Source organism: Rhinolophus ferrumequinum, chromosome 4 (genome assembly GCF_004115265.2).
Source record: "Rhinolophus ferrumequinum isolate MPI-CBG mRhiFer1 chromosome 4, mRhiFer1_v1.p, whole genome shotgun sequence".
Classification (NCBI taxonomy): Eukaryota; Metazoa; Chordata; class Mammalia; order Chiroptera; family Rhinolophidae; genus Rhinolophus; species Rhinolophus ferrumequinum.
In genome coordinates this window covers 101,110,759-101,126,828 of record NC_046287.1, presented here as the reverse complement: position 1 = coordinate 101,126,828, position 16,070 = coordinate 101,110,759, and the positions used below count along the sequence as shown (strand labels likewise).

Sequence of the window (16,070 nt, the reverse complement as noted above, 5' to 3'; positions counted from 1 at the left end):
CTTTGGCCTGTGTGCCTGTGGCATTTTGCATCCTGCGTGTGGTACTCATGAAACTTCACCACAGCACTCTCTTTGGAAAAATTAGATTGAATTTCTGGCACCTGTTGCAGGAATGCAGAGGGTGGCGTATAATCACCTTGTTCACACTTGTCAGTCTCCAGAAACTTGCACAGTGTGTGTTTGTCTCACCAGGCATTGAGATGAACAGCGTTTGTGTGCGTGAAACTTTGCAGTTGGGCCTGTGAATCACCACGCTGCTTATAACGCTCGTCCCCTTGGCAGAGAGGGAAAATCTATCAGCTTAGGGAACGTGGCCTGACTGCTCAGCAAAGCAGCCGTGTGAGGAAATTAAGAGGCATTAAGGTGTGAAAAATGCACCAGCAACGTCCGCCACGCATGCTCGTGGGTGATCTGAGCAGGGCGAGTGTTAGTAGAGTACGGCTGGTTTCTGAATGTGCTGGGAAGTCAGACGTGGTGAACGTGGCTTGATGAGGGGTGCTTAGAGCCTGGCGTCGTCTGTCCCCTGCGCCCGGCCCTGAGGTCCTCCTGGAACCCATCACACCCACCTCTCCAGTGTCCCCAGGTTTACCTCCTGCTCACCTGGACATGGCTTGGACGTCCGGAGACCTCCATGCCACCGGCCTGGCCGTGGGCTCCTGGTCCTGGGCCAGACCGAGTATTCAGGGTTTCTGTTTCTGCTTTTGGACTCGGAAGACATTGTGTTAGGATACTTGCTTTGGGTTTCCGTCCCAAAGCTGGGAATTGGTGACGTTCCATGATTTTGGATCCACTAAAGAGCTCTTTGTAGTTTGGTGTCTAGACTATGAAAATGGACGTCGAGTGGGAACAGTTGTAATCTGATGTAGTAGAAACAGAAGGCCTGGTGTTAGGACCGTGACAAAGATTTTCACTGAGAAGTCTCACCTTCACTTGCGGGTTAGCCCAGAAACGTGGAGCAGGCGACTGGAGCGACCGGAAGGAGCAGAGTGGCCCTTGGAAACTGCAAAAGGAAGAGCCCCTGGGCCCAGCGTCCGTGCGGTCTGCCAGATTCTCAGCCCTCCTCGGAATGTTCCAGAATAGCTGTGCTGGTCAGAGCTGTGCATGTCCTCAGTGCATCTCTGCACAGTGAGCAGCCGTGGACCAGGCCTTTCCCAGTCTGCGGCAGCCTCACGGTGCTTAACCACGGACAGGGACAAGCAGGGCCAGCCTGTGGCTGGTGACAGGCCCTTGGCAGCAGGGTCCTGTGTGGGGCGTCTCCTGTGGAGGTTTGTAAAGTTGGAGTAGGCGCTGAGAAATTTCAGTCCAAACTCTCACCGGGAGGAAGCTTGCCAGAGGTTAGCTTTCAAAAGGACTGGCCAGCCATACACATCAAAATACACACAGGCCCCGCCAAAGGGAAGAACAAGCCTGTGTTAGCCCCCCAGCTTGAATTTAGGATGAAGGCCTCGTACGGCAGTGCTTCTGGAAGGAGCTGTCTTCTGCCAGAAACATTTCTTTTGGAAAATCCTTCAGAGCGGTCCTGCCCTGCTTCTCCCTGTCTCCTCTGAGAGACGCACTTCCGCATAGCGGGATACAGACAAAGGTGGTGTCATAGGTGTCAGCGAGCAGAAGGTCCTCACCTGCTACCAGCTGTGCATTCAGAGAAAAGGGCAAACGTGTCCCGATGTAAAGTTTACTGCTGTTGACAGGCTGATCGGGAACCCTTCCCGGGGGTATTGAAGGCTCAGTGCTTCTGTGCGTTCTGGGGTAGACCAGCCTGGGGACTCGGTGGGCCAAACAGCACCTTTCAGGGCCTCAGGTTTCAGGGGCCGGACCCCCTTGAGGGTCATCTGCTCAAGCCCATTCGGATTGCCTTCGTGACACGACCCCACCATGGCAGGGCTTTCTTACTTAGATGTGCAGATCGGGTATGTGAAAATAACGCCCTCGCATTGAGCAGTGCACAGTCAGCTGTGCCACCGAGTTCACCGAGGGTTCAAAGGAGGACAAAGGATGGCAAATAGTCAAATTTGCAAAAAAGACTTCAATTGTGCAGCCGAAGTTCAGATGTCTTAAATATCTGCTCTGTGGACAGAAACCCGACTAGGGTCATATTACAGAAGAGGGGAATTTTCTATTCTGCCAGTCCCCAGGAAAGCTTCGCTTTTGAGGGTTGGCTGGAAGATTGGGGACTGCCTGGTCTGGCAAGACCAAGAGAAAGAGAGGTGACCCCAGTTTAAAGCTCCCATAGGCCATGGCGGGAGGACCACAGATTTAGCAACCAGCCCTGGAAGTCAGAACTTGTCCCTTGTCAGGACTTTGAAATGTTTTAGAATAAATGAAAAGCTAGTAGTGCTTTCTGCAGCTGGTAACAGACTGAGAACCAGAGGGAGCGGAAGCGGGAAAGGGATGTGGGCTCAAGGGGAATGTCACTACCGATAGTTGCTGGCACATGTGTGGGAACCGAGCCGGGTATTTGGGTTCCTTTTCTGGAAATGCTGTGTGGGGCACGCCTGCTCACAGAGGTCGCCTGTGACCGTCTCCAGACACAGTTCTCTGGGCTCGAGCTCTACCGAGATGTTATTTCTTACATTCTCGGCACTTCCGAGAGGAGCAGGACGAACGTGATGCCCAGGGTGCCATCCGAGTCGTCCTGAGGTCATTGGAAAGTGAGCTGCGGCCCCAGATGGACACAACTCCCTGGAGCGGAATTTCTGGAGCCTCCTGTGCTCTGTCTGGGGTGTCCTCCACCTCATCTCCCCCTTACTTGGGCCCTCAGAGGGCCACCCCCCCGCTCCTTCCAAGCCTGACGTTCTGCAGTTCCACGAAGTATAGGTTTGATCTGAAATGGGTATTGTTGGTGTCATCCTTTCGAAAGTGGAGAGAATGGGGAACCCCAAGAAACAATGACATAATGCAGCTGACTGACCCCAGTTTTAAGGCCACGTTAATTGCATTAACTGATTCCTTGCTGCTGGAGAATTGGTCCATCTTATCTGAGTTAGTAGTGTGGTTCTTTCTAACTGCACAAAGCATTCTGTTCCTTGACTGCCGGTACCATGAATTTGTGCTCTTAAGAGGAGCATCAGGCAACAGTAAATTAAGCATGAATGCCGTTCGGGGAAAATTAATAGGAGGTATATCTTCAGCTCTGAGTAGGGAGCTGGAGGCCGATGGGTCCTTCCTTGGAAGTTGCAAGGTAGTGGCAGATGACCAGAGCTGGCACCAGTGTCCCCAGTGTGAGGACAGAGATACATTCCTTGGGCCGAGTTTGAAAAACTTCGTACTAAGAACGTAGCCTCCTTTGGGAATGTAAACTTTTCAGGCATTGGCAAAGAAAACCTTTGGTTTAATTTGTACATCAACTCGTTTTTAGCTTTTTACTTTAAACTCACTTTTTTTCTTTTAACTCCATCATAAAATACCTAAAAGTTAGCAGCAGGGGCAGATATGTTTGCTTTACGCTGAGTAATACTCATAGCATATCCAAAAGTTCAATACAGCTTTTACTTTGGCCAGCTTGATCTGTTTGTAAATTCTAAATTTGGGTCCTTTTAGCAGAATGGAATGTTCACTGTGGCAAAACAAATAAAGGTTTCTTTATAAAAATTCAAAATATAGTGGGGATTTATCCTAAGTTAGAGGCAGGATACAGTACTATCCTTTTTAAAATGTAGGTTTTTGTCTTTTTTTGAAGTTCGTTGTTTTGATAAGGTGTCCCTGGGATTTCTTCCAGCACAGATCAAGGAAAATTGGTGCAGGGCTGAATAATATTTTTATGTATAAGAAAATCCTGGTGTTCTTAGATGTTTGTTTGCGTAAGCGCTCCGGTAACTAAAGAATAGTTACAACTGTTACACAAAAGGGCACAGAAAACAAATGCCTGAGCTGCCTTGCTTCAGCTGGGGAGGTGGCAGCCTTTCTTCTCTGCTTTCTTTCTGTGAATCAAGCACGTGCTCGGGAGGAATGGCAGGTGTTTTTGTTCACGTGCTTGGTATAGTCCCAGCCAGTACAGACACTGGCGATCAGCTGACAAACTGGTTAAACTGCAAACAGCCTTCGAGACTGGTGAGACTTACCCGAGACTGTCATTTTCAAAAATTATGTAAGATTTCAAATTTCAGAGCCAAGCTCTCAGAGAAGGGTAGCATTCATTCATTCCGCAGATTTTGGTTGGGTGCCCACAGGTGCTAGCGCCGTTACCCAAGTGCTTGCTTTTGTGGGGTGCTCTGCAGGGACTGTGGAGAGGCCAGCAGTTGGCTGAGAACCCCATTCCTTCTGATAAAGCTAACTTGAGAGAATGCCAGTCTCCCCACCCACTTTCATCCCCCTGAAAACCAAGCTAGTAGTTGGCCGTCAGTCCGCATCCTGTCGTTTCTGGAATAGTTCATCTCGTTGGCCAGACTCTCTCCTTTTTCACCAGCTTCCCAGTGGTCCATCTTTCTGGAATCCTCTGTTTTTGTCTATGTTTTTGTTTGTTGTCCTTTCTCCCCTGTGTTTGTATCTGCCCTTTTTTGGGGTGTATGTCCTTTCTCCCTGCTAAGCCACAGGCCCCTGTAGGGCAGGGACCACATAGATTTTTCTGTCACCCATGGTTCCTGACAGCATGTGTGCAGTGGCCACGCAGCACATGTGGCTGAAGGGTCTTGGCTCTGCCCCTGAGGGCAGGTGCCCCGCTGGTAGATTGGGCTTCTCTGGGCAGGGCTGTGATCAGGTGGCCCCCCGTGGCGCCCTCCCCACCGCCCTCTGATGCCCGTGCCACACACCCCGCAGGTGCCCTCAGCTCTGCGAGCGGGTACCCTCCTGGCCACTGGCACTCTGGCATCTTTCCCCGTGATGTGATGTTTCACTTTGACCTTTCCTTTGAAGAGGGGTTTGAAGCAACATTGTACACGTAAAGGTCAACAAAGAAGAGTGGATGATGCTCCAACAGAAATGTAAGTTAAAAGGCAGGAAGTGAGGCTGCTGAGCGTAGCTGGGTTAGAGGGGATGAGCGGAAAAAAATGCCCTGGAAATTCTTCTTTAATCATTTGTCTTTAGAGACGGAAAGTGAGACATGGAAAACAAACATTTTTATTCAATGTATACACAGATTGGCAAAACAAATAACTGGGCTTTGTGAGTGTCCAGACGACTGGGTAGTCTTTTCCGTTTGGGCTCAGAGTGGAAGTGGGAGGGCCGCCCCTGTGGTGGGCCAGGTGAAACAAAGCATCTCGCCGCTAAGGCTTTGTTTCATTTGTTTCATAGTTCATCTCATTGGCCAGGCTCTCTACTACCGGCTTCCCAACGTCCATCTTTCTGAAATCCTCTGTTGTTGTCTACCTTTCTGTTTGTTTATGTCCTTTCTCCCCCGTTTTTGTATGTGTCCTTTTTTGGTAACGAAAAAGTAAAGTTCCAAATGTGGGACCAAGAGATGCAAAGGCCTCTGGGTGGAGTGATGGCGTCCGGGAGAGAGGACCACAGCCCCATGTGTGACCTGCTTTTCAAAGGAGGCACCTCTCTGAACAGTTCCCAGCACCGAAATGACAAGCTCGGTTCCAGGGTCACTGCCGGTCCCCACCCCACAACCCACCTCAGGACCGTGGTGGTTAGCGTTACATAAACCTGCATATTAAAATATTCACAAATAAAAATCCGGTTAAAAACAGTCACTATTAATTCTATTATTTATATTCATATGTATTTAATATTTTTGATAGTTTTAAGTCCATTTAAGCATTTCTAGGCAATTGACCTCAAATCTTCTACCATCTGAGTTAGCACCGGTGGAAATAAATCAAACCATAAGCTTATTTTTATTTTTAAGCTGTATATTTGTATCGTCCTTTGTCAATTACCGAAACCACCTATAATAAAAACACAGCTGTCATTCAGAGTACAACGCTTTACGAGTTGGTTATTAATAAGATTTCACATAGCTTAAGAAAGGACTACCACTGACAGCAAACATGCGAGTACGTATAGCACTCACGGTCACCAGGCGCCCCCAGTGCATTGCACACGTCAGTTCATTGAGCCCCCCAGAACTCTGCAGCAGCTATAACTGTTGTCTTCATTTTGCAGGGGGTAAAAAGGAAGCTCAGAGAAGTTAAGTAGGTTGTCCTCCATATTTTGAATCCAGTTTTATCTGAGACATTTTCACCTCTGTCTTGCCTCTGCATTCCTTGATCTTCACAGTGGGGAATAGGCAGGGGTGGGGTGGGGAGGTGTAGGTGAGGTGAGTATCCTTATCCCGTTTTCAGATGATTGGACTGAAACAGAGAAGTAGATGACTTGCCCAAAGTTGCACAGCCAGGGGCAGGTAGGTCTTGTGAGTCCTCATTAGATCAGTGAGCAGATATAAAATGAGACACAGGAACATTTTTTTTTCCATCCAGTGTACTTAGTTCAACAAAATCAATAACAGCTTGATCTGAGTGGCCAGAAGCCTGGCCTTTTCTTCCGTGCTGAGTTCAGGGCAGGGGAAGGTCAGAAGAGGGAGCTTCCATGTTGTGTCAGAAAACTGCTGCCTCCACCCCCATCCTGACCTTTCTTTTGTTTTAACTGAATTTGTGTAATGTGAGTGGGACGGACGGCTGTGGAGACGGGCTGGAGGCCGTGCTGTGCTCAAGGTCGGGCTTGGCCAGCCACAGAGGTGGGTCCTAGCGGGGGACTGGCCCTGTGGAAGGGGTTTGGGACGAGGCCACATCAGCAGGTGGAGCCCTGATAAGCAGCGTCGACATGGAGGGGCTCATCTTCTCATTTATAAAATGAGGATCGATCGCTGATTTTCTGCGCACGTGAGAGACCTCGCAGCGTCTGCGCCATACAGCTGCCCAGCTGGTGCTGTTAAATGGAGGGCTTGAAAGTATGTGTTTGTGATGTGGCGTGTCGTCTACTAAGCACTAAAACCTCCTGGGGCATTTTTGTTCGGGGAGGTGTCCAGCTCACTAGAGGGAGGCGGCGAGGCACTGGATGGCTCAGGCCCTGTCCAGCTGGCGGGGCAGAATAGAGGCATTGTCCTTGGCCTGGCCGGACTGCCACATTCCTCAGGTGACATCAGCAGCTGCGGACATCCCGGGGAGCGCACTGCCTGCGCCTTACAGCCATCAGGGCCCCTGCAGGGAACAGATGGCACTTTCAAATTAAGTAGTCTGAGGTGAGTTAAAGCCCCCGTTCCCAAAGGGTTAGTAGCCTGTGGTCCTGAGGGGCCACCCTGACCGGCCCCAGCCCCCGAGGGCGGAGGGCGGAGGGGAGGGTTTGTGGGCACAGCGGGCCGTGTTGGGGTGCTGTTCCCTTGGAGAGGCCTCCCTCCCTGAGGGGTTGCTGCCCGACAGCTGCGCACGCTCCCGGGCTCCGCGCAGTGCGGTGGAGGGAGAAGGCCAGAGTGTGGCCCGGGGCCTCCGGGATGTGATTTCAGACACCCGAGGGCAGAGACGAGCTGGATGAGCTGTGCAGCCCCACGTTTTGGTTTTGCTTTAGACAAGCCTCAGTTCTTAATGTGTATCCGAAATGATTGGACAGAGTCCCGTTTTGAAAGCGTTTAAGCTGATGGCATCTGTGGTAAAATTACTTCAGTTATTTGGAGCCAAATAAGTGTAAGTCATTCAGTGCATTTGAACTTCAGTGGCTCATTGGTAAAATCAGGGTGTAGATGAGATCGGGGCTTAGCAAACTGGTCTGAAAAGGGCCAGATAGCACATAGTTTAGGCGTTTTGGGTCACATGTAGTCTCTGTCGAATAACCGTTGTCTTGCCCCTATTTCTCCTTTTTTGTTCTTAAACTCAATAAAAACCATTCTTAACTGGTGGTCAGTACCAAAATGGGCCGAGTGCCATAGTGTGCCAACATGTGGACTAGATCTGTTTTCCTAAGTGAACTGTGTGCAAAATGATTTTAGGGAGTGCAGAAAGCACACATTTTTGTCTTAATAGTATGTTAAGTGCGACTGTATGTTAGAAACAACAGGACCCTGAGGTGTCCACCGCTCACTGCCCACGTGGCTGTGGCCATCAGGGTAGGAAGCAGGTGGCACTCTGGCTGGGCCATGGAGCTGTTTCATATCTGATTCCAGATCATTTTGGTGGTGCTCCAGGTATGAGAGTAATACCCTTTTCTCAAAAAAAAAAAAATTGAGTTATGCAAAGGTGGATTCCTTTGAGGAAGTGCTATAAATACTAAACACTGAGCTGCCCAGGTGCAGCAGACGTGGAGGCCGCATGCTGATAGGCTGGTGCGGGGGGAGACGGATCACCTGGTCTCGTCTTCCCAGCACCCGCTGTCCTTGCTTATTTCATGTTTTGTGTGTAGCCCGTTGGGATCGTTTCACATGGATGAAAATGTTCTCAAGAAGAACTCTTATGTGAGTTTAGAGGAGAAAACGTGAGGACAGAGCAGTTTTTAAATTGAGTCGCGACTGCTAAGTGGCAGGTGTGTGTGGTTCTCCACTTGCCTTTTCTCCCTTCCCTGGGGAAACGGTCCCCTGGGGGGGAGCCCTTTGGCATCGTAAGTCACTCGCTGCACGTACGTTTCCCTGACCATGCTCCTGTGTAGCACTGCAGTGACACTGCCAGTGATTTAGCCCCAGGAGAACAAATGAAGTCAGTCTATCAAGAGCACATCCTCGGAGGCTAAGGCTTGCAGATGCTTGCTGAATCCCTGTGGTAATCCCCGGGCTGGCACATGCAGGCTGCTGTGTCCGGAACCCGGGCTGCCCTTGGCAGCTCCCAGCCACGTCCGAGGTTCATTTGTCTGCACACGCTTCTTCAGAGCTGCTGCCCCCTGGGGACACGTCCACCCGTGGGAGTGGGAGTGGCCAGCTGACACTTGCCTGCGGGGAGTAGTGCCGAGCTTGTCAGTGCCCAGGAGAGCAGCTGAACTCCCCCGTCAGGTGCCACTGGGCACGCAGGGCTGGACCAGGCCTCCTGAGTTTTCGGAACACTCCATGCCGGGAGCAGCCCTGCACTGGCCCGCGACCTCCCAAGCTGGGTGTTACTGGGTCTGCCCTGGCACCATGGAGAGAAAAATTACACTGCAGTCCCTCCCAGACTGGACGCTTCTTAGCTTTTTTTTTGCTTTTTAAACAGTTTTATTGATTATAATTTATGTACCATAAAGTTCATCTACTTCAAGTATTAATTCAGTGGTTTTTATTGGGTTGAAACCAAAGTCCTGTTCAGAACCTATTTGCTAAGTGGGAGGATGGCCCCTGTGTCTAATTGAAGTCTCACTGTGGTGACATTGTGGCCCACCACCCTAGGGGACCTGTTATAGGTGTCCTGTGGACTCTGAGTCGTGTCAAAAACCCTGGAGTGTAAAGGTGGGTTTGGAGTAAGATGTGCTGAGCCGACGCAACGAAAGCGTCCCTTAGACAGCTGGTTTCCCTGTGTGAGCTGGCCGAGTGGCGTAAGCAAGACTCGAGGGCTCTGCCTGAACCCTGGATGACAGCATTCTCAGTGCCTAGGAGAGGGCACTGGTACGTAGTAGGCGCTCAGACAAATGCTAGCTGTTGTTATTGTTCTTAATTGGGGCGTGTTTATTACGGCTGGACCAGAGTCAGAATTCAGAGGGTAGTTGGTGAGAGCATTTAAATGGGGTGCGTGGGGAGGTGGTATGTTCTTCCATACCCCCACCCCAGCACGCACCCCCACTTCCTCTTTCTCCCCACTATTTCCTACTCTATTTTTGCCTTTTACAGTCTGAGGATTTCTGCATTAGATGACTTGTTGGTCCTTTCCAACTCTTACTTAGAACTTACAATTTCATTTTTCAAATTCTCAGGTGTGAAAAATAAAGAGGCTCAGGGCGTATCGGCAGGCAGAGGCTTCCTGAGAGGGAGGCTGCCACCCGGGGCCCCTGGACGCTGCCTCACCTTGTGCTTCTTCAGAACCACGGAGTACAGCCCTCCTTCCCACTTAAACACCGAAACGGTGTTTGCATACCGAAAGGACTTTTTATAAGGTGGCAGTGCAGCCTTAATGTCAAAGTGACTTAGTCACCTGCTCTGACCTTTCACACCTCATCTGTGAAATGCAGACGAGGAGTCCTCCCTGGGGGCTGCTCAGCACAGGTTGGTCCCCACACAGCCGTCCTGTCTCTTCAGACTTTTCATCGTCTCCGTGTCACACGCAGAGTGAATGAACCTCAAGCCGTGTCCTGGGTGGCCGACTCCCGGAGGAGGGAGTGAAGCTGGTCTCACTGCGCACTGCGTGTTTTCCTCGTTTGCTTTGTCATCACCTGCTGGCCCCTTGTTAGTCTCCGTCCTGGTCTGGGGACGTCAGGGGTTCTCCAAGGACGTATTGGTACGGATTTTGTGATGAATCCATGCTCATTTGCACACACTGTAGTGTTATTTTTCTGTTTTTTTAAAAAAAACAACATTATTGAACAATAATTTTTAAACCAGTTCACTTCAAAATAAATCCGTAGAGCACTTTGCGGCCCACCGTCATGCCCAGAAAGGTGGGTTTTCCCGGCCTGCGTGCTGTTCCATAATTGTTTGCTGTGGGGCAGAGCTGAGCACTGCAGGGTGGTCAGCAGCGTCCCCGGCCTCCACACACACAGTGCCAACAGCACCGGCCCTTCATTGTGACAACCAAAAGTGTCCCTTGGGGCACACACCCCCCCTGTAGAACCACTGCCCTATAGCCTCTGCCGTGGCCCTTGCCAGCCTCTCTCCTGCCTCCACCCCTAGACCTGTGACGACGGGGGATTGGCCTCTGCTGGCCTGTCCCAGCGCACAGCAAAGGATTCCATGGTCTTTGGAGGAGTATTTTGCATCTCAGAGGAAGGATGAATGATCAAATTGTGTGTTCAGTGGACTTTTTCTTGGTGTAGAATGTGCCATAGTAATTTTAGTTTTTGAAGGGTTGGTTTTCAGAGAAATATCTGGCTGTTATTTCCTTAATCACATTTCCTGGAGAGTTTGGTATTTTTTCCCCCTAATAAGCATGGTACAACCACAAATGTCTTATCCAGATTGTGCGGTCTTTCCAACAGCTTTCATGTTTAACGTTGTGTTTGCCTGGGGAGGGGCAGAAACTGGTGCGTCCACAGTATAGGTGGAGTCAGGGTGGACATTGGAAGTTGGGAGAAGAGGTGAGATATGCTCTCAGGTGGACACCGGTGTCCATCCCATGAGTTTTCCTGACGACCATTAGTAACAGCTGTAAAACCCAGTCATGAGTCCGAAGGTGGCACAGTGATCACTGAGAAACCGGTGAGGGGCAGTGTGTCAGGAGGGCACAGAGTTGTCTGTGGGAGTCAGAAGTGTGGGTGGGATGGAGTGTAGGGGACCGTGACACGCAAAAGCATGTTGGTTTCCGTTACCAGGAGTCCCGTGATTTGGGGGTAAATCCACAATGCAGAGTTTCAGGACAGGCGATTGCTCCCAGGTTGCTGTCATCCAGAAAACCATTTCGGAATCGTGAGCTCTTAGCGTTGGTGGGTGCAGCCGTGATGGTCAGCTCGGCGCGGCCCCTACCTGCCCACACCGCAGGACTGCGGGCTCTGCGGCGGGGGAGGAAGGAGCGAGTGTCTGAGCACAGTTCCGGGTCCTTCGGTGATGCCTGCAGACCAGCCCTCATGGTTCTGGGGACACTGCGGGCCTCAGGGCTGGACTCCATTATCTGTTTCTGTCCTGGAACAGAAAAGCTCGTTCATTTAACTCCTTCGCAGGGCTTTCGGCTTCTTAGCCTGCGTTGCCTTTTAACAAGGAGAAATCTCATGCTGAAATTTCAGAACTATTCAAGCCACAGCAAACATCTAATTATGGCTTGCTTTCTCACACTGCAGACGCCCCTCTTCCAGGATTGGGGCTCCCTACTTGTCCCTTTGGCCGTTCTGTAGGGACTTGCCCACCCCCAAGGAGCTCCGTCCTTGCCCAAGTTCTTGACTGCAGTCAGTAGACTTAACAGAACCCCCTGATGGCCTTGAATTGTGCTTTCTACTTGCAGCTTCATTCTTGAAAATAACCCTGATACCTGAGCTTCTCATGGGATGTAGCACTTGCTAAAGCCGGGGCTCACCTTATCCCAAATTTCTAATTATCTCATGGAATTGCTTTGGGGGCTTAGAAGTGTGCTAACCCCACTTAGTATTTCGTCCCTTCCTTCTTTTCAGAGCGGTGTTCCCCTTAATAGAACATGAACTCCACAAACACAGTTATTTTGGTCGAGTTAGTCTACTGCTGCATCCCTGGCTTCTAGAACTCTGTCTGGCACTCAGGATTTTGTGGGACAAAGAACCATGCAAAAACTCGTTCACGGGCAAAGCAGCTACTTCAGTTGTCAAAACATTTATGTTTAATAAAATAAATCAAAAAACATTTTTGCTTAATGGAGTGTACCGAATGGAAAGATCTGATTCCTTTTGGTTTATAAATTGTTCAATACAAATATACTTGCGGATGTTTTCAGGTTATTTTAGGTATATATTTCCCATCAGTGTGATGGTGTCACATGATGTCATGGTCATACTTTCGTCTCTTCATGCTTCTGGAAACCTGTCACAGGTGGTGTTGGGATGCTGCTTATTGCATTTATGAAATAAATGACATCGGCATCTTTAGGCGTGACGTGTGTGTTGCATTCTCATTACTCTTTTTAGTAAGTGAATGTTCAGATCTGAAAAAATGGAATGAATTGGTTGGAAGGTTCGTGGATGAAAGACAAGCAGTACTAATGAATTTACATGCCGTGCGTTGCAATCCGACCCATTGATCTTGACGATTCAGCCTGGCTTGCTGTATGGTGTGCTGTCCTCTCTTCAGGACAGTTAAGCTGAGTGTGAGCTGCTGGTAGGGCAGGACAGTAAGCGAGCAGCGGTCACTGGCAGGAGCCTGCAGAAGCCGGGAGCGGCGTTCCGGACCTGAGCCTGTGTCGGGCAGGGCTGTGCCCCCGTCCCTGGGTACCCCGTAAGGCAGCAGCTCTCAAGCTCTTTGGTCTGAGTACCCTCACGCTCTTAGACTATTGAGGGCTCCCAGAGCTCTGGCTTAGGTGGGTCTATGTATCAATATCTATCCCATTACAAATATTCATGTATCAGTCCAAATAAAATAACATCCATAAACCATTCTATATGAACATAAGTAACATTTTTTGAAAAATAACTTTTCCAAAACAAAAAAAGTGTAATAGGGGTGTCATCTTACACATTTCCAAATCTACTTAATGTTTAGTTTCATAGAAGGCAACTGGGTTTTGTCCGCTTGTGCATCAGTCGGGTTGGATGTGTTATTTTAGTTGAAACATATAAAGAAACGACGGCCTCAGGGATGTCCTCTTGTGTACTACAGAGTAGTCTGTCCTGCCCTTTGCGTCAGCCTGTTACCTGTGAATGAGTCTGTCCCACTGCATTACCACCTGGATGAATTTTACACATCTGCGAAATTGACACCGTTCATTTCATCATGTTATGTTTTTGTAAAAATCACATTTGTTACTATCACTACCAATGTCAAGAGAAATCTCTAAGTTTTGGGAAGCTGAGATCTCGGTGATGAATGCAAGTTTTCCAAAATCCTATTTTCTTTTTAAATTTTTTTTTGCTAAAAGTTCAAATTTTATCATTGGCAACAGAGTTTGCCAGTTGTTTGCCTTCTAGATTCTGCTCCTTTTTTTCCAGTTTTCTTCTCAAGGTACTGATCCAGTCACGGCTCTCAGTGTCCCTCTCTCCCTCTCTCCTTCCTCCCCTTCTTCCCTCCCTTCCTCCTTTTCTCCCTCCCTCCCTCCTTTTCTCCCTCCGTCCCTCCCTCCCACAAGAATAAAGCATGGTTTTCTTGGCTTGGTCTTAAGGACTTTGATGAGTTCACCCCCAGACCCAGCACCCTGACTGTTCCCAGCCTCGTTTCTACATTTTTGGGGTTGGGGGGGCAGGTGACTTAAAACAACACAGGTTTGTCACCTGACGGTTCTGGAGGTCACGTCTGAAATAGGTCTCACTGGTGTTGCCTGGGCTGTGTTTCTTTAAGGCTCTTGAGAGAGAATCCGGTTCTCCATCTCCCAGCTTCTAGAGTGGCCGGCCTTCCTCGGCTCGTGCCCCCCTGACATAGAGCCAGCAACGTCTGGTGGAGCCTGTATCCCACTGTGTCCCCCTGACTCTCTCTCTCCCACTCCCTCTGTCGTCTTTTAAGGACCCTGCTGATTACCTGGGCCCACTTCGGGAAAATCTCCCCATCTCAAAGTCAGCTGATACATCTCTTTGTTCCTTCTGCGACCTTAATTCCCCCTGGTCGGGGAAACGAGGACATTCACATGTTCCTGGAATTAGGATTTGACCACAGGTGGTGATGGGGGCGTTTTTCTGGCTGTCGCTCTCAAGACAGGCGCTCATACGAATTGGCACCTGGGAGCCCATGTCACAGTAGGATGTCTGTATGTCTGTCTCCTCCCTGGGACTGTGAACCTGAGCCTTACTCATCCTTGTTTCAGTGCTCTGTGGTACCTGGCACATGATGTGGAACATCGCAAAATAGCACAATGTTGACAGTTTTGGACATTTGATTATGGGCTGTGTTTGAGTGAATGTTCCGCTTCTTTGTTGTGATAATGGCATCACTGTCAGGTAGGGGAGTGTCATTCTTGGGAGTTACTGAAATACTTAGAGGTCAAGTGTGTCATGGTCGCTCTTGTAGCTCGCTCCCATCGGGTTCATGAGAGAAGTGTCTATTTCTATAAAGATAAAGCAAATATGGCAAAATGTTAAATATTGGCAAATGCAGATGAAAAGTATGTAAATGTTCATTTAGTTCTTCTGTAAGTTTGGGTGTTTTCAAAATAGAAAGTGGAAAAGAATGAAATATTGCTGTGGAAGGAATGTCCGAACGGTATCAGTTAGGATGGAACAGGATTCCCATTGTTGGAAAGCTCGTTTGCTGCTGTTGAAGTTAGAAAACTCTGGCTATTGATTACATCTCCGTGGCCTGTTTGGCATAATAATCTTCTCTGGGCTCACGTCAGGTGCAAATCACATTCAGGAAGCTTAATGAAACCTCCAGCTACTGGGTGAGTGTGTGAGAATGTGCAAAGGACACAAGACTGAGAAAAAGGACTTCCTAAGCCTCACCTAGAAGGCTCGTCTTAGCATGCCCTCTGGGCAGAGTGACGTCAGCATTCAGGCCGTGGGGACTCCAGTCCCTCCTTCTGGGACTGCAGGCCACGCCACCGGGCACGGCAATGGTGCACATCCTACTTGTAGAAGGATCTGTGGCCCGTCTGCAAGTGATCAGGGCAGGTGCATGCCTGGTGCCGTGTGTCAGCTGGTAGGAGAGCTCCATCGTGAAATGGCGGACTGTACAGCGTGGGGTCCACTGTTTCCTGAAGGAACCAGCTAAAGGTTTCTGTCCCCACTGACCTCAGTTCTCAAGGCCAGTGTCAGGAGAGCGTTCACTCCGCTTCGTGGCCTCAGAGCTCTCACATACCACCTGCCACGCCCTAGATTGGTGGAAATTGCCTGTGTGGGAGATGCTTCGACAGCCTTGTTATTTGAATTCTGGTCCGTTTGTTGAGGTGATGTGGTAGAATCTCTGAGCTGGAGGTCAGCTCGTCCGGTCTCCTGTCTCCTGAAGTCCCTCCGTGACACCCCTGCCCCATGAAGCTCAGGTCTCGTGACGTGCCCCTCGCCTCCCCAGCCCTTCGTCCCACCTTCAGTTGGTGGGGCAGCTGGGGTGTCCTTGCGCGTGCTGAGCAGAACTTCCAGAAGCAGTTCTCCTGGAGCAGCCCCAGGCTCGGAGGTTCTGGCATCTGACGTCTCTTCTTTGCCCCTCAGGAGCCTGAAGCCCTCGTCTCATCCCTCCTGAGACGTCTTTGCTCCAAGCCCAGGCGATCGTCAGGTGACCAGGTGACAAGGCCTTGCATCGCACTACAGGTACAGTCAGCGCTTCAGCACCCCCGCGGGATGGTTGTCACTTTCGTGCTGGAATATGTTGTTCAGTTAGACCTTTAGAGGACTGTTGATGTTTTAAGTGAACTGACAACAAAAACCCTCAGTTGTCGCCCTTTTAAAATGTGTAACTGCTGTGCTTTTTCAGACTCATCTAGCACTTGCTTCTCATCAGAAAACAGGTTTGCCTTTTCACCATGGTGGGTTTCTTAAATTCCTCCATTTCCTTCCAC

At 49.7% G+C, this 16,070-nt stretch overlaps 1 protein-coding gene across 4 annotated transcripts in view; it reads left to right on the top strand.

The window, feature by feature from the left end:
* SLC7A1 (solute carrier family 7 member 1) overlaps positions 1-16,070 on the top strand; it is a 65,078-nt gene that overhangs the window by 14,563 nt on the left and 34,445 nt on the right. For 3 of the 4 annotated variants that reach the window (XM_033104420.1, XM_033104419.1, XM_033104421.1), the window contains one exon: positions 15,724-15,822. The exons of the other annotated variant lie outside the window; for it this stretch is intronic. The gene's annotated coding sequence lies outside the window, so the exon portion shown is untranslated. The remainder of the gene's footprint in view (positions 1-15,723; positions 15,823-16,070) is intronic. 4 annotated transcript variants of the gene reach the window in all.